Source organism: Euleptes europaea, chromosome 6 (genome assembly GCF_029931775.1).
Source record: "Euleptes europaea isolate rEulEur1 chromosome 6, rEulEur1.hap1, whole genome shotgun sequence".
Taxonomy (NCBI): domain Eukaryota; kingdom Metazoa; phylum Chordata; class Lepidosauria; order Squamata; family Sphaerodactylidae; genus Euleptes; species Euleptes europaea.
Window position 1 is genome coordinate 69,897,434 of NC_079317.1, and position 25,250 is coordinate 69,922,683.

A 25,250-nucleotide genomic window follows, 5' to 3' on the forward strand; every position below is an offset into this window, starting at 1 on the left:
TGAATGTTACAACACAATATGAAGCTGAATGTGGATGAAACCATCAGCCTAATTCTGACACTCTGATGCCAGTGAAATGCTGGCACCACTAGTTGATATCCTATGGTCATTTAGTAGGGGAAATACTCTGTATGTGTCTTATGGGATCCTGAAAGCTATGCCACAGTTCTAGGTGGCATAATTTTATGTTAGCATATGGGGCTTTAACAAGGGCAATAGAGGCTTGGGATGCCAGCTAATCCCCACTTATCCCCGAACACACCTTGTCACCAACCAGTTCTGTGCCAGAACTTTACTGGTGCAGCCTGGTGCTAGTATATCTGCAGAGATGCCACTGTGAAATGTACTGGCACATGGCTTAGTCACAATCCTAAACCTTTCAGAGGTAGAGTTTAGGGTTGGGTCCTAAATTTATCATGTTTCTTGAAACATGTTCTCTTGGTATTCTAGTTACCATATTTACTTGAAAGGAAGATGACTCTGAATGTAAGACTACCTCCTTAAACGAAAGTTTATATATATAGGTATACAAACCTGAATTTAAAATGACACTTATTTTTTAAAAGGTAACAGTATAAACAGTTTTTCTTGCATAGTAATAAACATAAACAATATAGAGAAGTATAAACAATATAGAGAAGAAAATTAGTACTTTTAAGTATTTACACCTATTTGCATTGTGCCTCTTTGTTAGTAGTATTGGATCATGCTGTTTCAAATTCACAAGGGCAAAGAGACCGCCCCCACCAAGAGCTGAAAATACTAGGAAAAGGCTGAGATACTAACTGACAATGCAATCATAAACAGAATTACACCCTCTAACCCAGGGGTGGGGAACCTCCGGCCCCCGGCCCGCCTGTGGAGGGCCCCCTGCCAAGGCCCTCCCTGCTTGAACCTCCAGCTGCTCGCGCTTCCCACATGGCCATCAGAAGGCCCACTGGATCTGCTGGCTGGTGCACGCTTCCCACAAGGCACCTGGAGGGCCCCCTGCCAAGCCCCTCCCCGCTTGAACCTCCGGCTGATGGGCACTTCCTGCGCACCACGCGGAGGACCCCCTGCTAAGCCCCTCCCCGCTGGATTGGCCGGCTGGTGCGCGCTTCCCACACAGCAGCCGGAGGGCCCCCTGGCCAGCCCCTTCCTGCTTGAACCTCCAGCTGGCGCGCACTTTCCGTGGGCCACCCGGAGGGCCCCCCGCTAAGCCCCTCCCTACTGGATCTGCCGGCTGGTGCGCGCTTCCCGCACAGCAGCTGGAGGGCCCACTGGCCAGCCCCTCCCCGCTTGATCCTCCGGCTGGCGTGCTTCAGTAGAGCATCTCCTTGGCAGGGGCTGTGGATCGGGGTACAGCATCTCCTTAGCAGTGGCTGTGGATCAGGAGAAGAGCGTCTCCTTGGCAGGGGCTGTGGATCAGGGGTGGAGCATGTCCTGGGCAGGGGCTGTGGATCAGGGGTGGAGCATGTCCTGGGCAGGGGCTGTGGATCAGGGGTAGAGCATCTGTTTGGGAGGGGCTGTGGATCAGGGCTAGAGCATCTCCTTTTCAGAGGCTGTGGATCAGTGGTTGAGCACCTCCTTGGCAGGGGCTGTGGATCAGTGGTAGAGCATCTGCTTGGCAGGGGCTGTGGATCAGTGGGAGAGTATCTGCTTGACAGGGGCTGTGGATCAGTGGGAGAGCATCTGCTTGGCAGGGGCTGTGGATCAGTGGGAGAGCATCTCCTTGGGAGGGGCTGTGGATCAGTGGGAGAGCATCTGCTTGACAGGGGCTGTGGATCAGGGGTAGAGCATCTGCTTGGCAGGGGCTGTGGATCAGTGGTAGAGCATCTGCTTGGCAGGGGCTGTGGATCAGTGGGAGAGCATCTCCTTGGCAGGGGCTGTGAATCAGGGGTAGAGCATCTGCTTGGCAGGGGCTGTGGATCAGGGGGAGAGCATCTGCTTGGCAGGGGCTGTGGATCAGGGGGAGAGCATCTGCTTGGCAGGGGCTGTGGATCAGGGGGAGAGCATCTCCTTGGCAGGGGCTGTGGATCAGGGGGAGAGCATCTCCTTGGCAGGGGCTGTGGATCAGGGGGAGAACATCTCCTTGGCAGGGGCTGTGGATCAGGGGGAGAGCATCTCCTTGGGAGGGGCTGTGGATCAGTGGGAGAGCATCTGCTTGACAGGGGCTGTGGATCAGTGGTAGAGCATCTCCTTGGCAGGGGCTGTGGATCAGTGAGAGAGCATCTGTTTGGAAGGGGTTGTGGATCAGTGGGAGAGCATCTCCTTGGCAGGGGCTTCGGATCAGTGGGAGAGCATCTCCTTGGCAGGGGTTGTGGATCAGGGTTTAAGTATCAGCTTGGCAGGGGCTGTGGATCAGGGGTGGAGCATCTCCTTGGGAGGGGCTGTGGATCAGGGGTAGAGCCTCTGCTTGGCAGGGGTTGTGGCTCAGAGGTAGATCATCTGCTTGGCATGCAGAAGGTCCCAGATGCAGAATGGACTACCAAACATGCAGCATCTCTCTCTGTGTACTCTGTGCCCCTCCCCAATCTGGACCCTTCTAAGTTCAATCCACGGCATTGCTGGCTCGGGCAAGAAATGAACAGAGGTGAGTTGCCATTGCGTTTCTCTGTATAAGGACTCTGGTATTCCTTGGCGGTCTTATATCCAAGTACTAACCAGGGCCGACCTTGCTTAGCTTTTGAGATCTGATGTCAAGTTCCATCCAAGTCAAGTTCCAGGCAGCATGTAAAATTTCTCAATAATCAAAGTGTACTTCATAGTTTCTCTGGGCAAAAATGGGTAGGCTCAGGCTGCCAGTAGGTTAAGATCCTAGACATCTGCAGGACAAACCTACCGACACTTTCCAATGAGTAAGCCCCACTGACTGGACTTGAGTAGGATTTAGAGTAGACTTGCATAAGATTGCACTGCTGGTCACTTTTTGTTTTATATATATAAATTTTATATACATACATTTTCTATGGCCCCTGAATGATGTCGAAGATATTCAAATGGCCCTTGGCAAAAAAAAAAAGGTTCCCCACCCCTGCTCTAACCCTAACTCAGTTCACATTGCTTTCACTTTCTATAAGCTCAATCACACTTTTCCAACAGACGGTTATATTACCAATCCAGCAAGGGAATCTAAAATTAATTACTTGCCATATCCTTCCCTATCTAAAATGTCAACAAACTCTTAACAGCTATAGCTAATGTTGTGCTAAATTGCTATAAAACCTGTGGGCTTTGGAGGTTTCTCTCTCCTGGAAAAAATGTGCTGAACTACTAGGCAACTCTGTGTCTGAAGCACAGGAGAAGTAAAAGCTGGTATGTACTAAAATTCTGAGCCAGAAACATGGGTAAGTATTAGTACAGGAGCAAATCCATCCCCACTGTTCCTACTGCTTCTTCATATTTGCTAGGCAAGCAACTGCAGTTTCCAAAGCCAGCAAGTCCACCCTCCTGGATACATTGTATCTGTATAATAATAATTTATTGCAGTCATAGACCAGTAAATATAATATCTCTATGGAGGTGTGGGGCGAACGTTCCCACCGTTTAAAGCCCGTCTCCTCCTAGCCAGCCAGATCAGCCGAATCAACCCTGGCGATCAATGGGGTGACAGATGTCACAGCCAGATCGCCCTCACATCCTGTATTTTTATAATGCTGGTCAAATGACCGTAATAAATGAAATGAATGAAGCCTGTCTCCTCCATTGAGATACATTGCGGAGATCACGCTAAAGAATCCGAACACAGCCATTTTGCCAATGCTTTTCAATGGAGGAGGGTGGGGGTGACCCCTTCCAGACCCCATAACTCCCGACCCCCTTACCCAATCTTTACCATACTTGGGGGTTCTTGCAAGGAGAGTCCCTTCTAGCTACCCTGAAACTTTGGGACCTCTACTTGCAAAAATGCAGGAGCCACAAAAAGACGTTCCCGAAAAAGCCAGATTTTTATCTGAAATTTTCAGGAATGGCAAATTCAGCTTTGCCAACCTCCCGGATTTTGCAGACTCGGTAAACCCGAACCAGAAATTTACCGGAATGGCATTTTTCTGGTATTTTTTTCAGTTCATTTTTTACCGAATGCACAGCCCTAGTGCTCTAGAGTTATTACAGTGGTGATGAGGATAAAACTACAATGACCATGGCAATGTACAGAATTGCCATGCCAGAATTTGATGGAGAAAGTGAGTGGTCTGAGAATGTTGAAAGGCTGCAACATTTCCTTAAAGCGAACAAGACTGAAGATGCAGACCAATAGAAATCTTTATTTTTGGCTGTTTGTGGACAAAAGACAGATTTCCTCTTAAGAAAGCTAGTGGCACCTCCAAAGTCAATTGAGAAAACTTTGAAAGAATTGTGCACTCTGGTACAACAACACGTAAGCCCACAGCCCTCGGCTGTCGAGTCCCTTAAGTTTCATAGCTGCCAGCAGAAACCTGGTGAAACTATTTCTGAATTTGTGGTGGAGCTGCATTCTTTGGCTGAATTCGGTGACTTTGAACCTCCCTAGACTGGATGCTGCCTGACAGGCTTGTTGCAGGCATACCTGATCAGGCGGTACAATGCTGTATGTTGGGGGGGGGGGGTAAGCACTTTGGTTTTAAAACAGCAGTGGACATGGTTGTGGCCACAGAACTGGCTACGCAGCAAGTGCAGGAGTTTCAGAGGAGTGGAACAGAGGATGCAGCAGGACTGTATCATGTGGTAGCACATAAATCTGGGCTGGCACCAAAGCTACAGCCTTATGTCCTCTCCAAGGGCAGACAGCAAGAGTTTTCTATCCAGAGCCAGTCAAAGTGCTGTTTTTGCTGTGGTGCCCTGCATAATTAATTCTGCCTATTGTCACTTTCGAGACACAGCTTGCTGGCACTGCCATTGCAGGGGACATTTAGCACATCTGTGTAACTCGCAGCTGCCACCCCCTAACACACCAGTGAGACAGTGGTATCAAGAGAGAAATTCCCAACTTAGTGGATCTAGGCAATGAATTACGGTGAAGATGACAGTGATGGAGTGTATGCTATGTGGACCTTGGATGGTCTTTGTCCACCACCAGTTTGAGCCCAAGTATTTTCTGTAATAGGAGAGGACACATGTAATAACATATAGGCCCCAGCAAGTCCACCATCTTTTACAAACAGCGGGTGTGCAGCTTCAAACTTATACAGGAAAAGCTATTCCCCTACAGGCAGGACGCTTCTATCAGCGACATACAAAGGACAGCACAAGAATTTATTTTTGTGGGTGGTGCGATGAAAAGTCCCCACAACTTGATGGGCCAGAATTGGCTATATGAATTGAAACTGGATTGGCAGAACATTTTTTTTTTTTTGCTCTACTCCCAGTCTATGTAGAAAGAACTGGAGCAAACAAAAGAGATCTTCAGTCCAGGGCTTGGAACAGTAACTGAGATGGCAGCATAGATTCACTTGAGCCCAGATACACAGCCTCGTTTTTTAGACCCTGTTCTGTGCCATATGCTTTGCACAGTAAAGTGGAACTACAGCACCTGGAAAAGGATGGTATTTTGGAACCAGTCCGGTTTTCACACTGGGCCACCCCAATTGTACCTGGACCAATGCAAATTACTGGAGATTATAAAGTCACTATTAACAGAGTTGCAAAGCTGGATCCCTACCCTCTGCCTAAAATTGAGGCTTCGTTTGCATCCTTAGCAGGGAGTACTGTATTTTCCAAATTTGAGCTTAGTCATGCTTATCAACAGCTGCTTTTTGATGAGGAATCTAAGGATTTGCTTACAATTAACAAAGGGGCATGGAGGGGGTGTTACAGGAGTCCCCAATGTTTTAGTCTATCTGGATGATATTCTGATCTCTGGTGTAGATCAGGAAAAACATTTAAATACACTGAAGATGGTATTGGAGAGACTCCAAAAGGTGGGACTCAAACTACAGAGCAGTAAGTGTTCTTTTATAGCCTCTTCTGTACAATATTTGGGGCATACTACTGATGTGGAAGTACATGACAAGGTAAGGGCTGTTGCTGAAGCCCCAACACCTACATGTGTTTCTGAATTAAAAGCCTATCTCGGTCTTTTTAATTATTATCTTAGTTTTTGCCCTATTTGTCTACAGCAGGGGTGGGGAACCTTTTTTCCGCCAAGGGCCATTTGGATATTTATTACATCGTTCACGGGCCATGCAAAATTATCAACTTAAAAGTTAGCCGACCAAGCCCCAAGCAGGCAGTTGCCCCAGATGACCCCCCCTGACCCCCCTGCACGGGCAAGTGGGCAGGCATCCAACCAGTGGTGCACTCACCCACCTGGTGGCACAGAATGGTCCAGCCTCACGCCGGAGTTGCTCCTGTCAGGGCTGGATTCTATAGCCGGCTCCGGCTACCTCTGCCTGCAGGGATGAAATGAGGACACACTGGCTAAGAACACCCCCCCCCACACACGCGGATTCTGGCCCTGCCCCCTTTAACCCCTCTATTGTCCCCACTTCCACCCCCAGCCCTCTTGTAGTACAGAGGAAATATGTTTCTCCACGCCCCTGGTGGGGAAGGGTTAGCACAGTTTCTTGGGTGGTCCTAGCAGCTCCATAGCTAATGACTCTTCTGCAAGGAGGAAAAAAGGTTCCTTTTCTCAGCAAAACAAACGCACATCCGCCTTGAATAGATGCTATTCCTGTCCGCGGGAGGGGGCGGATTGCCAGTCTTAGATCCTTCTGTGCTAGAGATTTGCCAGGACCCACGAAGGGCCAGACCAAATGATTTCGCGGGCCTTAAATGGCCCCCAGGCCTGACGTTCCCCACCCCTGGTCTACAGTGTTGGCCCCATTGAACAACTTATTAAAGAAGAATATTTCATGAAAATGAGAGAAGGCTCAAGAAGTAGCATTTCAAACCTCAAAGACTCTGTTGCGATCTTCCAAGGTGCTAATCCATTTTGACCCTAGATTACCAATGGTGCTGGCTTGTAATACCTCCCAATATGGAGTGTAGGCAGTTTTGTCCCATGTATACCCGGATGGCTCTGAGAGATCAACTGGATTTGTATCCTGTACCATGGCTCCAGCAGAAATGAATTAATCTCAACTTGACAAAGAGGCCTTGGCGGTTATTTTTGGAGTCACAAAGTTCCATCGCTATTTGTATGGCCGTGCCTTCACTATCCTTATGGACCATAAACCATTGCTCAAACTATTGGGTGAAAATAAACCTGTACCTCCAATGCCCTCAAGTAGGATGCAGCAGTGGGCCCTACCATTAGCTGCCTGGAAGTATGAGATCAGATTCTGAGCAGGTGGCCAGCATTTACATGCTGATGTGTGCAGTAGATTGCTGTTGCCTGACTCCCCTGCACAAGTACCACACCCAAGAGATTTTATCTTACATGTGGAATTGCTCAGTGGAACACCTGTGACAGCAGAGTGCATCAGCAGGGAAACATATTGGGATGTGGAGTTGGCACTCATTTTGGGATGGGTATAGAATGGGTGGCCGGGCAGAATCCAGGATGAGATTTTACAGCTCTTTTTTTTTCAGACAGTTGGAAGAAGAGTGGGCAAGTAGAGTGATAGTACCGGAGAAACTGAGAAAGCAGGTTTTGACTCAATTATATGAAACTTACCTTGGTATTTCCAGAATGAAAGATGTGGCCCATGGCTTGGTTTTATGGTCAGGCTTGGATTGTGATATTGAGCAACTGGTGGGATGCTGGTCCCACTGTCAAGAAACTTGTTCAGCACCTCCAGCTGTGCCTGGAAATGGCCAGATAAACCCTGGGCTCAACTTCATGCTGACTTTGCAGGCCTAATCAGATGTAAAATGCTGGTGATAGCGGCAGATGTCCACACAAAATGGTTGGAGGTATGCATGTCTTCAGTCGCTGCTGAGGCCACAGTGGGATAGGTCAGACAAATCTTTGTCACTTTTGGTTTGCCTGAAATCTTAGTCGCAGGCAATTCCCCAACCTTTACAGGGGCCACTTTTCAGGATTTTTTAGAATGCAATGGAATTCAACACATATGCACTGTCCCCTCTCACCCTTCCTCCAATGGAATGGCAGATAGGGCAGTGCAGTCGATAAAGAGGGGTCTGCAGCACATGGGATCAGTACCTCTTGAGACTCAGCTAGCCAGATTTCTGCTGCAATGCCATGGGACTCCCCATGCAACAATTGGGGTGTCTCCAGCAGAACTCATGTTTGTTCGATCACTAAGCTCACATTTGGATTTATTGCAACCTGCAGTAGACACTAGGGTGTGTCGGAGTCAAGCATTTATGCAGCGCCACCCTAGGGGGGAGGGGGAAGAGCCCCTGAACCCCTTACCGGGAGAGGCAGGAGGACAAGGCCCGCTGATCAGCTGGAGGCAGCACCGGGCCCTTCCAGAGCGCAAGCCGGCGGAGGGGGGGTGCGGGGCCTGCCTGCGCGTAGGAAGGCCCGCTGGCCACTCCCAGGCCACAGGGAAGGCGCGCGGGCTTGCGGCGGTGGTGGTAAGTTCCCCTTCCCTCCCCTCCCCCCTCCCTCCCCTCTCCTACCGTATTGACCTGCGTATAAGCCGAGTTGGCTTTTTTCAGCCCTTTTTTTGGGCTGAAAAACTCGGCTTATACGCGAGTATATACGATAATAGAGCTGTGCCAGATTTTTGCATATGATAATTGTAGCGGTGAAAGGAAAAGTATGAGGGGAAAGTTTCACAATGCCCCATTGCATGGAGCATTTTTTAAAATTGTTTTTATTTTGCATTATGTTTACTGACTCTTTGCAGCTGCTTCTTTTCCATATCTGCAGCATCATTTATTTATTTTTTTGGTCTAAAATGGGTTTCTCCCTGAGGCAGTCCCAGTCAACCAAGGACACATAGGCATAAGACATCAAACATTCACAGTGGTAAATCAAAATAAAGGCAGGCAGCATTATCTTTATTCTGACTAGGGGTTCCTGATGACACCACATAGTCAGATTTGGGTACCAACTGATTTCACAAAGCCAAATCAGGAAGAAGCTAGTGCTTCCTTCGCTTCCTCTAAATGGGTGAACCCTTTGCACAGTGTACATCCTGGAACAACACTGAAATGGGTGGGATTTCTTGAAAAAATGCCCCTTTAACTCATCCCTGGTAAACAGACGTATGTTGTTTGTGTGTTCTAAGTTATATACTGCTAGTATGAAAGTGTATACATTTACCGGGATTATAAGATGAAATGCCTAAGCAAGAAATTAAGAACATGAAACAACGCAATGGAGGCCAGGTGCATGTTTGTTAGAATGGAAATGTTTCTTATGTTGAGAAGATATTATGTAAAAGTGTGGATTAAACTTCTATTTTTTAAAAATCCCATTCAAGAGATGTGGTAGTCAAAGCTGCAAGAGCCCATTCCTGAAGTGGAGGGCCAAAACTGCTCAGGAGGCGGTGTGACCCCGCCACCAGCATAAATGCCTCTTATTCCATTTTTTATGGCAGGGGCAGTTCCGTCAGCACCTGGGCACTGCGGAGCTGCACGCCACTCCCCCTGCGGTGCAGTCTCTCCAGGATCAAAATCCCAGAAGAGACGTGGTGCCAGCGTGGGGGGGGGGGGCATTCCCAGGGCATTCCTGAGTGCTGGTATTAGTCAGCTTCCAAAGCCCCTCCAGGCCAGGAACACCCACTCTAACAAAAGACTTGCTGCATCAGGTTTTTCCTGGTGCAGCCTCGCTGTTCTCAATGGGGGGAAAGCTCCATTTTGAGATTTTAAATTTTAAAAGGCTTTTTTAAGACTTTCGCCTGCTGAGGAACCTCTTTGAAGGCGCTGCGGTGGTGCCTCGGCCGTGCCATCTCCGGCCGCTGAAAAGCACAGGAATGGGCTGCCCAAATAGTTCAGGGGCTGTGTGAGTGAGGGCACCCCACTTTCTTCTCTTCCTTTCCACTGGGCACTTTGGATACGCCGCTACCCAAACTGATATCACCTCCCTCATTTACCAGTGTTTAAGGGCACTGGTAGGGCTCTGTGTGCATGTGTGGAGCGTGGATGCTCCTAGCTTCCACTCTCCTTTCCTGCTTGCTCTCCAATCCAGCGTAGCCAGGAGATTGTAGCATTTGTGTGAGTAAACACTTAGGCGGGTAAGGAACACTGTCTGAGTTCTTAAAGAGAAAGATCTTTATATACTACAACACAGCTTTACACAAGTACATAGGGGAAAGGGATATCATAGCACTAAAGGATTGTTGCAGAGGAAAGGAAGACAGTAAGACACTTAGACAAGTCTAAACTTTCTAGACACAGACGTTACCTTGGCATCTGCTCCATGGGATGGGCACAAGTCCACAAGAACTTAGGAAATAAAGGTAGCTGCCCCTCTGTGTCCTCCCTGTTCTTTGTCCGCTTTGGCTTGGGTGGCTGCTTGAGTGGCTGCTAACAGGGCATCCAGATCTTTGAACTCTTTCTGCCTAGTTGGGTGGGGAGTCCCTTCTTCCAATTCTGAGTTTGAGGAATGATGCCCTAGTGGGACGTTTGGCATTCCTTTCCCCAATCAACTTGGAGCTCATCTGTCCTTCTTTCATTGCCCAACTCAGGTTATCCAAATAGCCATCCATTTTGCCCCTTCCTGGCAGTTGGGCAAGTGGTTATCTACTTGCAGGAAACTCATTTCTGCTTAGTTGGCAATTTGAGCTATTTATTACTTTCTTCCCTGGAAAACAGTGTTGTTCCTGGAGATTTGGGATCACTGGGTATAATTCAAATCATCTTACATCCTCCTGTTATAACAGAGGTAACCATGTGAAGTGTATGAGATATTCTGTACTGAAGCAAAACAGGAGGTTGGATACTGTGATTCATCAGCAGAAAGTGCTGATGGTCATTGGTCTTTCCTGCTTTCCCTTTCATCCAGCAGCCATTTCCAGCCCTGATAAAGTTAATTCCTGAGTTGCATGAACCTCTTAAAGGAATAACCACATGGATTGGAAGGCTGCAGTGGGAGTGGAAACAGGGCAGAATCACTCCACCCCTGTTTCTTACATAAGAAAGGCCATTCTGGATCAGACCAAGTCCAGCAGTCTGTTCTCACAGTGGCCAACCAGGTGCCTCTAGGAAGCCCCCAAACAAGACAACTGCAGCAGCATTGTCCTGCCTGTGTTCTTGCATGATTGGAGCTCCACCACTGGAACATGGGGGGATTTTGCCCCCTCCCAGCTGCAGTCTCCTGACATACATGGCTATTAATCCCACGACCCCAGGAATAAATTTTCCCAGGGTGGGAAATGGTCGCTAGAAGAAGGAGAAAGCTTTATTTATTTATTTTTCAAATTTATAGCTCGCCCTCGTCCCCAGTGAGCTAGGCTCAGGGCGGGTAACAACAATTAAAAACATAAATATATCCAATATATAAAATCATCAACATTATTAAAACCCTAATCTTAATAAATCATTTATAGTCAGATGACCATAAATATACCTGGTGCCACAGCATAATAAATATCAGCAGATCAGCCCCCCACAGATTTCAATAGTGGGGGGGGGTGGGATGGGGAGGCCAGTAAAGATGGATCTTCTTGCAGTTGTCCTCAATTATAGGCCTGGCGGAATAGCTCCATTTTACAGGCCCTGCGGAACTCCTTAAGATCCCGCAGGGCCCTGATGTCACCAGGAAGACTATTCCGCCAGGGCCAGGGCCAAAAAAGCCCTGGCCCTTGTTGAGGAAAGCCACACATTCTTCGGGCCAGGGACCACCAGCAGATTACTGTTAGCCGAGCGTAAGGCTTTCTGGAGGGCATACCAGGAGAGGTGGTCCCACAGGTACGATGGTCCCAAACTGTTTAAGGCTTTAAAGGTCAAAACCAGCACCTTGAACCCGATCCGATGCTCCAGCTGGAGCCAGTGCAGTTGTTTTAACACTGGTGTTATATGGTCCCGCGGCGAAGACCCCATAAGGAGCCTTGCTGCGGCGTTTTGCACCAGCTGGAGCCTTCTAGTCAGTCTCAAGGGCAGCCCTAAGTAGAGCGAGTTACAGTAATCCAATCTAGAGGTGGCCGTCGCGTGGATCACCATGGCTAGGTTGGGGCGGGAGAGGTAAGGCGCCAGCTGCCAGGCCCGGCGGAGATGGAAAAAGGCCGCCTTGACCACGGCTGTGACCTGAGCCTCCATAGATGAGGAAGCATCAAGAATCACACCCAGACTCTTGTCAGCAGGTGCAGATGTTAATTGCACACCGTCAAGAGTCGGGAGTTGACACCCTGCCCCAAAGCCGCCCCAGCCGAGCCAAAGGACCTCCATCTTTGATGGATTTAATTTCAGTCGGCTTTTCTTCAACCATCCAGTCACGGCATCCAAGCACCTGGCCAGTGTGTCTGGGGCGGAGTCCGGATGGCCGTCCATCAACAGAAAAAGCTGGGTGTCATCAGTGTACTGATGACATCCCAGCCCAAGACTCCTGACAAGCTGGGCAAGAGGGTTCATAAAGATGTTAAACAGCATAGGGGAGAGGATTGTGCCCTGCGGCACCCCACACACCAAAGGGTGCCACTGCGACACCTGCTCCCCTAGCACCACTATTTGTCCCCAGCCTTGGAGAATGGAGCAAAACCATTCAAGGGCTACACCTTGAATTCCAATGTTGGCGAGGCAGTGGTCTAAAAGATAGTAATCGACCATGTCAAAGGCCAGGGCGGAAGCCCGACTGGAATGGGTCCAACGCCGATGTATCATCCAGGAATCTCTGCAGCTGCTCGGCGACCGCTCTCTCAACTACCTTGCCCAGGTACGAGAGATTAAAAACCGGGTGGTAGTTGGCAAGTTCCTTAGGATCTAACGAGGGCTTCTTCAAGAGCGGTCGTAGGTAGGCCTCTTTTAACCCCCCCCCCCCGGAAGGTCCCAGTACTTAGGGACAGATTAACAATCTCTCCCAGGGGAGCCCACACCAGGTCCAGACTGGCTTTCACCAGCCAGGACGGGCACGGGTCAAGAAGGCATGTAGTAGGCTTCACAGCTAGCAGGATCCTGTCAACATCAGCTGGTTCAAGCCAACTGAAGTGGTCCAAAACTGAACCAGAAGATGGGCAAGGGGCCTCTAACTCTCTTACTGTATCAAGGTTGGCAAGATCCTTGTGATAGCCTCAGAGGGTCCTTGAACTGGATAGTTAAAATAAATTTAGACTTATCCCATCAGAGATAGTGTTAACACTGAAATCCCAGTCATTCTTACTTGCCCCAGCCCAAGAATGCTCTACTAGCAAGTTCAAAATAAAAGTCCTTCTGTTACTTGGTTCAACTATAAATAAATATATTTTATTTGGAATTATGATGCACAGTGTCCTAATTCAGCAGTGCTAGGTTTCCACATATTATAGTGCAGCAGGCACCCAGTTGATCCCAAACAAAAACACCCGGGCAGCTTCTCCCACACATGTTCTCTGTAACAGCGTCGTTTGTGTGCTTCAAATTTAACTGAAGACCCTCCCCCCCCCTTGAAATCCATATCAGCTAAACCTAAATGTTTGTCCTTTAAATATTTGGTAACTTTAAATTCTGTTCTCCTCCAGAAGAATTGTCCCCTTTTTAGTGCATTTTAAATATTCACTTGCATTGACTAGTGCATGGTGTGAGACACATCCATTTGATGTGTTGGGTTCTTCAGTCCGGCTCTCTTCAATCAGTCTAGTCAGTCCAATGCCCTGTACAGCAGGCTCCTTACCTGCTCTTTTAAAGGCCTTAAAGGTAAAGGTAGTCCCCTGTGCAAGCACCAGGTCATTACTGACCCTTGGGGTGACGTCACATTGTGACGTTTACTAGGTAGACTATCTTTATGGGGTGGTTTGCCATTGTCTTCCCCAATTGTCTACACTTTAACCCCAGCAACCTGAGTACTCATTTGACTGACCTCAGAAGGATGGAAGGCTGAGTCAACCTTGAGCCGGCTATCTGAAATCGACTTCCGTTGGGAATCAAACTCAGATCGTGAGTAGAGCTTTTGACTGCAGTACTGCAGCTTACCACTCCGCACCACAGGGCTCATCTGTTTAAATGCCTTAGATACGGGGAAAGGAGGGAGTTCAAGATTTATCATATCCTCCTTTCACCCCCTGCTGGCTTGTCCGCTACCTGGAGCCTAGATCGGTCCATCCTCATTGGCCTTTACTTGACTTTAATGAAGCCCAGACTGAACTTTCATTTATTGAAACCTAAAGAGGAGCTTTGTCTACCCACAGCTTCTTGGCTTTCGCAGGAGGCTGGGCCTTCTCCCAAGAGCTGGAGTGCTGATTGGACAGTAGCTACAGCCTCATAGTCTACTCTTTTAACCCCTTCCTTCCTTGTTTTAACCCCATAATTGCCCACCTGATCCTTGTCCCTCTACTGGGTCAGTTCTGTGTTGCTGGCTCCTGGCCAAGTAGCCAATGGGGCTCCCACCATGGCTGGAACACTGCCACCTAGTAGTCAATGGGGCTCCCACCATGGCTGGAACAGCTGCCTCCCCCAAGTGGCTTTGCCTCTAGTAGGAAGCAGGGGTACCCCCACCTCCCAACATGAAGTTAAGGCCTTTTCTGTTCACTCTTTTTTCTACATAATTTGTAGTATAGTTTCTTTGCAAGTACAGTGCCCTCTCTTTTGTGGGATGTAGCTGTCTATTCATGATGTATGCTTCTTTAAGGGGCAATTTCTGGATCTCCTTTACTCCACACACATATTTAGAATGTGCTATGCTTCTTCCGCGCAATTATAAATGCCTCCAAATTCCTGAAGAGTCTCCATTTTGATGCTATAATTGAATATGACACCATAAGACAAAAGGCAGGAACCTCAGGGTAGATGACTAAGCCTTCAGATATTTTAACTTCGGATAAAGGAGGTTTGAGAGTCTGCCTGGCTGAAAAAAAGAAAAGTAAGGAAAAGAAGCCCTCCCCCCAAATTTCTTTAAAATGAACTAAAAAATAGTCTGTATTTTTGCAGTGAACACCACCTCAGTAACATCAGTATCTTGCATGATTGTCAGCCTGCTGTGCTGGTTTGATAATTTTATTTTTACCCAAATTGTGTTTTCATTTATGATAAAAAGAGGCAGTTCCTTTTAATGCTTATAAATGACAATGGGATTACCATCTTATCTAATACAGCCACAAGACTCCTTTTTTTGTTTTCCTTTTAATGAGGATTGCACCAAACGCCCTAAAGCTTATTCAAGCCAAACGTAAGCTGCTTGATGCCATTTTTAAAAATGTGTTAGAATCAGTTTTTCAGCAAATTAGGTCACTGTTAAGAAAATACCTGTATTGATGTGCGGCTTCCTCTTCCTTTCAAGCAGTATTTAAAGTGCATGTGGTCTTTTAGACGATCTGCATGAACTATCACCCATCTGTTTAAGAGTCTGTCTCTCATCCTGCACCCTCTCACATTGCCAAAGATCAATTGGAAGGCTCCATATGGCATTCTTTGTTCTCAACTATCAAGGAATTAGATTTTTTTCCCTCCTGAGTGGAAAGAAAGAAAAAATGCTGGACTTAAAGAACTTAGTAAGGAACAATGCTGTATTCTAGGACAATAGTATGGAATATAGAATCACACATTACTACAAATACAAAAAACAAACTGTACCATAGGCATATAGGCAAAAGCGACATATCTTAACAGCTAAACAGATGAAAATCAACAATGTGTGTGGCTGAAAAGTTCATTCCCAAAGTTGGTAAGCTTGAAAGCTTGTCCCGTTTGAAACAATCGAAGGCGGAGATTAATGAGCATGCGCAACGCAGCAGCTGCCGAAGTGAAGTTGGTCATGCGCAGTGGAAAGATTGAAGGTAAGTGACTGCTGGAAGAAATAGTTCATATGCAGTAGTCAAGCTCCGCAGGGAAGAATTAGCGCAACTTTTAAATGTTGTAATAATTAGCTGCATAGAAATTCGACTGTCTTTATTATTCTACTGTTGGCTGATGAAGCCCTCCAGCGAAACGTGATTAATAATCTAGAGACCACGTTCTGTTCACCTCGTCTTTTGTACCAAGGCTACAGTATATGTTGTGTGTGTTAACCTTGGATTCCAGCTGTTCTTTTTGCTGGACTTTTTCAGCTTAATTTTTTTTAAATCTACATTATTGTTGTATTATTAGAATATCTGTGGAAATAAACCACAATCCTTTGATCTATGGTAAGGAACTATATAATTCTTGATTCCCAAACTCTCTAACATAGATATGTAGATACGCCAAAGTTCAGAAAGTGCCATGGTTCTGCATGTGCCCAAAGAGACACTAAGTGCAGTTAGTATTAATTCACTTTGTTCAGTAACCCCCTCCCCCAGCCACCCAGATACAGAAGCGGCATTGCAGAGCAGCAGAAAAATCTAGGTGCTCCAGCAGCATTCAGCCGTTCTTGGCACTTTCACAGTATAATTCTCCCTCACTGTCAGTTCATTCCTGAGCCCTGCGGTGGCCGAGGACGGCATGGCCACAGCGCTGCTGCAGCATCTCCAAGGAGGTTTTGTGGGTGCAACTAGCATAAAAAGGGTTTTTTTTCCAGTGGAAAAACCGAAAATGGGAGAAAATGCCCCATAAGTAACAGTGAGGCTGTGCCACCAAAAAGGTGACGTGGCAGTGCTGCAGCGTAAGGGGGCATTCCTGGGCTGAAAAGGGTTAGGAAGCTGCCTAGTGGCAGCTCTACCCCCCAGAAAGCCTCCAGGACGCCGGCGCAAGGACTTGCACCAGGAGGACCCCAATGGGAGGCCATGCCAGCATCCTAGAGCCTTGCTGCTGTGGCTGTCCAAGGGGGCCGGCACAAGTGGCACTACGCCGGCATCTGTGCCAGTTTGCACGGCACTAGTGGCACAGATGCCAGCATAGGGGTCATGGCACTTCCTAAGGCAATTCAGCCCCCAAGCTCAGGAATGTGCTGTGTGCTTGCTTCCAAACTTTCTCTCAATCAAATTTTTGAAAACTTCCTTCTGGAATTAAGGGGATGACAGGAATGTCACACACTCTGGCCTTAATAGTATAGTGAAAAAAGCAGTTCTGAGAATTTCTGCAAGCATCTATTTGCTTTTTACTGTTTCAGCATTGCTCTCACTGTTCCAACCTTGAGAAAGATAATTTATGAATAAATGGCCTAATGCCCAGACTAAATTTTAAAACAACCAGAGCACAGCTTGAAACAAGTATTCTCTGGGAAAGAGTCATTCTATGCTCAGAGGGGTCTTATATCAATGCCTTCAGAGGAAACAAATTGAATGGTTTAATAAAATCCTGTGAGGTTCAAATAATTGAGCATATAGAAGGTAACCACACTCTAAAACTGCTTAATCTTTCAGATTTGGATTGTGCATTATCTTTTGTGAAAATGCTTTGGTGACAATCTTAGATATTGTATTTTATCTTTTGAGTGTAAAATAGGATACGAGATGACACGTATGCTTTTTATTTCTAATTTCACTGACATATGCTAGTGTTGTTTGTATCACTGTGATTCTTCAAGATTTAATCATTTCAAGAGTGATTAGACTGTTTAAATTTTTTAAAAAAATCTTAAAAGAGTACATCGAGTGATCTTTGACTGGGATACAAGATTTTCACTTGATACTTGAGATAAATAAAACGTCTGGCCTCTCTTCATTCAGAGAGCTGATTACCTTAGAGATGGATTATTGGACACAATACAGGCATGTGTTTTAGTGGTTAACATATTGCTTTGGAACAGTGAAAGAAACTCTTAATTTCCATGTGCCTGTTTTAAAGTAAATGCCTTCCATGATGAATGAGATAATACTGAGTGTCAAGAGGAGAGGTCCCTGTGAAAATTATTTTGTCACAAGCTGAAGAAGACTGTTGTAGAGATTTCACTGGCCAAGGAGAGCTGATTAATGAAAGCAATAATCTACTGTGCATCACTGTGCCATCCACCCTATATCTCACTTAATATGCTGTCTCTCAGGGAGTCTCTCTTGGCTGGGACTAGCACTGGAAGGTATTTCCTTTTCTGGCACTTACCACTCTCACAAGCATAATGAGAACAAAAGAAAATAATGCTATTTTTTTCAGGTTTTGTTTTGGTTTTGGGGAACAAAAAAATAAAGCTCATGAGAATATGATTCTCTCATTTCAGTGCAGTTAAGCAGGAGCAGGAAGTACAATTGGTACAGTTTGTAGTCTGAATTGAAGAGGATATAAAATGTCTAAGTACTTCCCTGATCGTTGTGCCTATGCTCTCATATTTGTATCTTTTGTTTGCTGGAGGAATGATGTTCAGCTACCAAACGGAAATCCAAGCAATGTTTATTCTCTTTAGGGACAGCTTCTAAATGTACTTACAGCATGTTCAGTTGCTCTGAAAGGGATGTTCGTGAATGTAAACTGTCAAAATCAAGACCATGCGCAATGTTCAAAAGCTGTTATTTCCAAATCCAGTATCATCACAATTATGCTAAACAAGCAGGCGACCCGCAAGGACCTGCAGGGGATACCTCACTTTTGTCTCCTGCAGTATTATCTTTTTCTTTTCTCTGAAAACTCTCATAGCCTCTCCCCTTTTCCTGCTTCCTTCCCTCCTGCCCATCCAACAGCCAACCTACCTTTATCTGTCCTCACCATCTTCAGCTTTCCCTCCTCCTCCCCAGCAGCCTCTACCTGACAAAACTATGGCCCAGATGTGTGATGTTGGCTGTTGGGCCAGGCCCACTTGCATGGTAGGGAACCTGCAACTTGAAGGGGCACCTGACTTTCCCTGTATCCCGCTCCCCACTATTTCCTCTTTCCTTTCCCTACCCTCTCCCTTTCCCCTGCCTCTTTATCCCCTTCTCTTCCATTCACTAACCTAGACGCATGCAAAACTGTTGTGGATGCCTAGCAACAGCCACTGAGAGTATCTGTTTCTTAAAGCTCTACACACTCATTTTATCATTTGGGGTTTGTTTGTTTTTTAATTAGGTTTTAAATTTCTCTGCAAATCTGGGTGTTTTTTAGGTTTGTAGAAACATCTGTCTGTTCACAGAACCAGTCACTGGATTTAAGTATCCTCAGATTTGTCCAACTTTTCTTTTAGAATATACAATTGGGAACCCCAAGGACTTGCAGAGGGGCATCTAATTTCCCCCCTCCCCCCACTATTCCACTTTCCCCAGTATTTCCCTCATTAGTGGCCATTCACCCAACATGTCAGGTGTGTTTGGTGTATTATTGGCTGGAAAAGTATTCTGAATTTTCCATACAGATTTACGTTACCATCCCAATCAGAGTTATATCCTTCCAAGCCCATTGATTTAGAAAGGTATGGCTCTGTTTAGGATTGCACCAATGGTGGTGCTCAAACTCAACCTGATGTTTTTATTTACTACAATTCCTTTTATGCTAGGTGTCCATAGGGCAGTTTACTCAGCCAGTAGTAAGTGTTAGAGATTGCTATCATACACAAAATTAGAGAAGATGGGTTGGTCTTCACAGAGATGTTTTTCAGGTCTCCACAGGTTATACATTTCATGTTAAATTGGTTGACACATTTATCCTTGGTTCATGCTGATAAAGTTGAGGGAGGTGGGGTGAGAGTTTTCTACCACTTCTGATTTGGAAGAGTGAGGATCTCCTCTTCTAATAATGTCTGATCCTGTTTTCGAACCAGGAGATGATGCAATCCTAGATATATAATATGTTCTAGAAGAGGAATGGTATGTTGTCTAAACCTTTCTCCAAAGTTTGAATTGGTTATGTTTGCTCACCTAGAGTCAGCAGTATGAATAGGAGATCAGGGTAGCTCAATACTGATTTAGTGGCAAGCTGCTTATATCTTTTAATCAGATCGTGTCACTTAAAAAACAAAATAAGCACTGTCTGAAAAATCTATTACGGACATGTTTCAGCAAGTAATATTGACAAATTATACACATCTAAAAGGCTATTGGGTAACCAATCTAGCTGAAAATTGTGCTTTGCTGATGATAATCATGAGCAGAACTATGCTGTTATTTAACTAAGATCATGATACTGAGTTAAAGACTGGAATAATTGGGCATCTAGGGCTAATTGTCAGAAAACCCATTTCAGTATTTGAAGATAATTGACCATATCTGCATTGGTGACATGTTTGTGAGGCTGGCTGTCATTTTCCTCAGGAAGGAACGTAATCCAACTATTTTATTTTTGCCACCTGTTGGATCTTTTGTAATGTTGCTAATCCATGTACCTATGGGAGGCCACATGATGTCTTGCTAAGTAAAACATTACTAAACAATTATTTCTCTTTGGTAGTTTCACCAAATTATGAGAAGTCCTCATTCCCTCTAGATTTGAATGGCTGAAATTGAGACATCATTGTGCAGACTTTCAGGTTTGCCAGAACTCTTCATCAGGCCAGATATTACAAAATTAGGAAATAGATTTTAAGCATATTTTTGAGATCCTAATGTAAAGATTTTCTTATGCTAGTGCATGGTGGACTTTCTGGCAGGCAACTAGGGCTGTTGAAAAAAAAATTCGGTAAAATTCGGATTCGGCAAAATTTGGCCTGTTTTTATTTGGGAAATGCCAAAGTCCGAACTCCCCCGCTTCGGGTCCGTGCAAATAAAGCCATTAAAATCACAACCGCACCTTTCTGTGGCTCCAGTGGGGGGCATTTTTGGGGGTAGAGGTCCCAAACTTTCAGCGTAGCTTCAAGGACCCTTCTTGCAATAACCCCCACGGGGCTGAGATATGGGCCCCGAAAGGGGTCCCCCCTCCTTAATGTGCATTTGCAATTAGCAGAGCTTGCCGCCCAGTCGAAGCTCCCAGCCCCAACAAACAGCTGAGCTGCAGGAAGCAAGGGCGGGGCAGGTGCGAAGAAGTTTGCAAACCATGAAAAGCAAACAACCATGCAAACCATCATGTTTGCAACCATGCAAAGCAACACCTGACGCCTGGGAGTTTGCAAACCATGGAAAGGGACAGAAGAAGTTTGCAAGCCATGCAAAGCAACACAACCATGCAAAGCAACATGTTTGCAACCATGCAAAGCAACACCTGACGCCTGGGAGTTTGCAAGCCATGGAAAGGGACAGAGGCATGCTAGCTAAGCATCAGGAGCAGGAGGGGGTGGAATTTCCCCTTTTGCACCGGACTCGGGACCAGGCAAATGCATTCTTTAAGTCACAATTTGAAAACAATTTTTGAGCAAGCATCAAAATAGACCTAACCGATCTTATGAATGAGGGAAAACCTGAGGACACACAACTGAAGCCCCCTCCTCAAACCAGGGAGAGAGAGACTCGAGGGGGCACACACACCCCAGACAGAACAGGCGAAAGCCCCCTTTGGCTTCCCCCCCACCCACAGAAACTGCTCCCTCCCCACACACACACAGACTCTGCTTCTCCCCCCCCCCACACACACACAGGAAAAAATTATAGATTAAAGCCCCAAAAGAGGTCTTACTGTGGATGTCTTCTGTTCCATCAGTAGGGACTTGGAGGACTGGGTAATCCAATATGGTTCCATTTAAGCACGGGAGGTTTTGCCTTGGATTTCCTGCTGTCGAGATGCACATAGGATTGGCTGATCCCATTCATCCCAATAGGGAAAAGGGGGGGCATATCTCAGCCCCTGCTGATCCAATTTTTACAAAACTTGGGGATTCTTTCAAGAAGGCTCTTCTGAAGCTACACTGAAAGTTTGGGGGCTGTACCCCCAAAAATGCACCCCCTGCAGCCATGGAAAGGAGCGACTGTGTGCTGTAAATGGAATAAAAATGCACATTAAGGGGGGACCCATTTGGGGCCCATATCTCAGCCCCCCCTGATCCAATCTTTACAAAACTTGGGGATTCTTGCAAGAAGGCTCCTCTGAAGCTACGCTGAAAGTTTGGGGGCTGTACCCCCAAAAATGTGCCCCCTGCAGCCACAGAAAGGAGCGAATGTGCACAAGCACCCCCCCCCACGGAGATTTCTCTCTCACACAAACAGATACTCTCTCTTTCTCTCCCCGGCCGGGCCGCGCAGCAGCTGGGCTCATGCACTCAATCGCGACTGATTGGCCAGAAGAAGACCCAGCTTGGCCACCCATTGGCCGGGGGAGAATGCTGCTTACTAACTGGCGGTTATGTTGCTGCGCCAAACCCCGAATTTGCCAAATTTATTCACCGAACACCCCGAACTCGACAAATTCGGGGCCCCGTTTTCCCACCTTTTTTGAGTTCGGTTCCATCCGAACTAAAAACTGCCGAATCAGGAAATTTGGCTGTTTTTCGGTTAGGGACGAACCGAATCGACAGCCCTACAGGCAACAAATATTAGTTGCTGTAAGCCAGGAACCATAAAAGCAAGGCTCAGTAAAACAAACTTCAGAGTAATAATTCCCCTTAAACTCTATTTTTGGGAGAGTGGTGGATATCACTTGAAAGGCATTGCATTCAGCAGATTAATTTATATGTTGCAAGATGTGTATATAGTCAGTTAAAGCCAAATTAGGTAGGTAGCTCACACTAGGGTTGCTAGCTTGGCAACCAACAGGAGCTTGGGGGAGCAGGGACATGGGGAGCATGCTGCGATGTGTATGCCATGATGTCAGGTAGCTCTAGGAACTGCCAGAAACTCTATGGTTTTACCTAGAAGGGATGTTATGGTGCAAGCACTATACACACACACACACACACACACACACACACACACACACACATGCTGCTTGGAGTGGTGGCGGGCAAGGCAGGTTGTCCACGTGAGGTCACAGCAAAAGGTCTGGCAACCCTAGTTTACACACTATTATGTGTCATTGTGTGGGTCCTAATAAAAGAGATTACATGGATAATTTTGGGCTTTGGGGCTTTTGCTTTTCAACCAACGTAACTGTAAACAAATTGAAACTGAGACAAAGGTTTTGCTGTATCTATGCCAATATAAATTAGCCATGTTTCTTGATAGTACCGTGTTTCCCTGAAAATAAGACATACCCATAAAATAAGCCGTAGCAGGATTTCTAAGCATTTGCGCAATATAAGCCATACCCCGAAAATAAGACATAGTGATAGGTGTGGCTATGAAGCGTACCAAGACTTCCCGCCAGTTCACTGTTCCTGGAGAGTTTCCTCGGCCTCAGACCACTCGTCCTGTAGCCCCGCCCATTTCCCCCTGCCATGCCCATTCCCGGGCCGGGGCCGCCCGTTGTTCAGCTGGTCGGCGGTCCGCGGGGAAGGCTAAGGGCCTTGCCTCCCGGAAGGCCATTCGCTGCCCGGTTCGATTTGGTGCCAGCCATGACGGAGCTCTGCTGGCCCGGCCGGGAGGCTCCCTCTGCACCAGGGCACAGAGGGAGTGAAAGTGAAAGTAAAAGTCTCCTCAGTGTAGTGAGGATCAGGATGCTGTGCTTTAGGTATTGTGTGTCCTCAGGGGGAAGAAGTAAAGCTCTCTCCCCCATCACCAACCAGCAACAGTCTCTGGTCTCTCTCATCCCACACAAACACCAGGGGATAGGGGAAAAGCTTCAGCAAGCAGTCTGCTACTGAGCCCGGGTTTGGAGAGTTATGACGATGTTCCAGAAGAAGAAGACTTAACTATCTTTGAATAATTGTAGATTGTTGTACCATACTTAATAAAAATAAGACATCCCCTGAAAATAAGCCATAGTGTGTCTTCTTGAGGAAAAATATATATAAGACAGTGTCTTATTTTCGGGGAAACACGGTAGGGCTGCAATTCAACATAAAGTAATATATGAAGTTCAGTAATCTGTCATAGCCACTCAGATTGGAAACACACTAAACCTGTCTTGAGCTGTATTGGAACATGGTTAATTTAAAGTTGCTGAGATATCTTGATGCAAAGCATTGTTTGATTTACTTAATAAACACATATAGAGATGTTATATAAACTTTATATAAATGCTATATGGAGGGACTCACTGATGCTATCTTTCAAACTAAAGTTTTCCCACTGCCGCCAAAACCATTTTGTATTAAATTGTAACTGTAACCTTATGTCTTAAACTGTGTGTGTAAAGTGCCATCAAGTCACAGCCGACTTATGGTGACCCCATCGCAACCTAAAAGACAGTATAGGTTTTCTTCTATGAGAGTGATGTATTCCATTGCAAGAAATCTGGAAACTTTTTGTGTACAAAGAGTGTATGGGAGGGGGGGAGGATAGCACATTGATAGGAAGAGCAAATCTAATTTCTTAGGCCAGCGATATGTGGCAGATCATGTAAGGGAATATTTGTAGGACATCAAAACATATCTCATGGCAAAAGGCTTATTCTGAAAGAAGATATTCTTATTCTATAGATAGCACAATTTTCATTTTTTCCCAATTGTTGTGTACATGATCCCTTGCAATATTTATAGTCAGAATCTATTGTTGTTGTTAAATGATATTATCAATTATCATTTCTAAATTGGTTAGAATCTGTAATGGACAAGCAGGGAACCGACAAGGATGTGTGGGGCGCATCTAATTTCCCCCTCCACTACTAGCTCCTCTTTCTCATCCCTGAAAGCCCTCATAGCCTCCCTTTTCCAGCTTTCTACTCTCCTTCTCATCCATCAGCCAACCTTCCTTTATTTGCCCCCACACACCATCTTCAGTTTTCTCTCCTTTCCTCCCCATGGCAGCCTCTACCCAAAACTATTGCCCAATTGTGCAGCACTGGCTGCTGGTCAGGCCCAGCAGTATGGTGCCAGCTGCTGGACCAGGCCTAGTTGTACAGTGACAAACCTGCAAGGACTTAGAGGGGGGGGACTCACTTTCCCCTGTAACCCTGTCCCCACACTGTTACCCTCTTTTCCTACTCCTGGCAACTTTTCCCTGCTTCCTTTTGTCCTTCCTTCCTTCCTTCCCACCCACCCACCAACCTATCTGTTATCCGCCCCCACCCATCTTCAGCTATATTTATTATTTATTTCATTTATAATCCTGCCTTTATCCACAATGGGGACTCAAGGCAGCTTACCGTATATACTCGGGTATAAGCCGACCCGAGTATAAGCCGAGGTGCCTAATTTCACCCCAAAAATGGGGAAAAATTAGGCACCCGCGTATAAGCCGAGGGGGAAATGCACCCCTCCCCCCCGCAGGCTTACCTGACCGGGCTCCAGGTGCGCAGGCAGGCGGCGGCCCCCTCCCTGCACGCAGGAGGCCCCACAGGCCGCTTCCAGGCCGCAGGGAAGGCTCGCGGGCAGGCGGTGGCGGCCCCCTCCCTGCGCCCAAGAGGCCCCGCGGGCCGCTCCTGGCCCGCAGGGAAGGCTCGCTGGCAGGCGGCGGCGGCCCCCTCCCTGCGCACAAGAGGCCCCGCGGGCCGCTCCCAGGCCACTGGGAAGGCGCACGGGCAGGCGGCGGTAAGTTCCCCCCTCCCTTCTAAGTACCATATTGACCCGCGTATAAGCCGAGTTGGGCTTTCTC

The 25,250-nt window shown here is 46.7% G+C and overlaps 1 protein-coding gene across 3 annotated transcripts in view; it reads left to right on the forward strand.

The window, feature by feature from the left end:
* The window catches only part of SHANK2 (SH3 and multiple ankyrin repeat domains 2), a 383,933-nt gene that overhangs the window by 280,877 nt on the left and 77,806 nt on the right, over positions 1–25,250 (forward strand). The gene's annotated exons all lie outside the window — the stretch shown is intronic.